At 39.1% G+C, this 686-nt stretch overlaps 1 pseudogene; it reads left to right on the top strand.

Annotated features, from left to right (window-relative positions):
- Positions 1 to 292: 292 nt before the first annotated feature.
- The window catches only part of LOC102889998, an 8,541-nt pseudogene continuing 8,147 nt past the window's right edge, over positions 293 to 686 (top strand).

Here is a 686-nt window from a genome sequence, read left to right as displayed (position 1 = left end):
GAAAACCTTGTCAAATAGACCAGTCTCAGAATAAAGCGGAGTCAGACTTTGAGGACTTTGATATTAGATACTCTGCTTTAAATTGCTGCACATTTCCAGAAGTAAACCCAATATCTAACAGGAAATAACTGTGTAAATCCTATAAACTAAAGGCATAAGAGATCTTCGTTGTTCACTCCCTTCCACGTTGAGGTACAGGCACTACAGATTTTGAGGATCTCAAATCCCACGCAGATAGGGAGTGATAGCAGATCTGGTGTCAGGGTGGAGTGGGTAGGGGAAGGTGGTCACCATGTTTACCAACGAGTGTGCTACCCAAGTGAAAACGCTGCTGGATGCTTTGGATAAAAGGCCATTTAGAGTCAGTATTCACTAATAAGTTCAAGAATTTAGTGTATCTGTAGGTTGGATGATCATTTCATGCCTTTGAAAAGTATACATTATGCACTGAGCCTTATAAAGAAAATTTGGTGATTAAATAAAGTCTACTAGATACTATGTATCAGAATAGTGTTGTTAGTTACAGATTACCTACTCAGACAACAGAGATGAGGTCAGAAATGAAAAAGAAGAGAAGAAAGAGTACAGGGCTGACAGGGATTGGAGGGATGAAGTTTGAAAAGAAGAAGAAAAAGGAAGCCAAAGAAAGGCAAATGTAAAGCTGGTCACATAAAGTCGATACTTGA

The sequence above is a fragment of the Pteropus alecto genome, unplaced genomic scaffold (assembly GCF_000325575.1).
Source record: "Pteropus alecto unplaced genomic scaffold, ASM32557v1 scaffold395, whole genome shotgun sequence".
Classification (NCBI taxonomy): Eukaryota; Metazoa; Chordata; class Mammalia; order Chiroptera; family Pteropodidae; genus Pteropus; species Pteropus alecto.
This window is presented reverse-complemented; position numbering and strand designations above follow the sequence as displayed.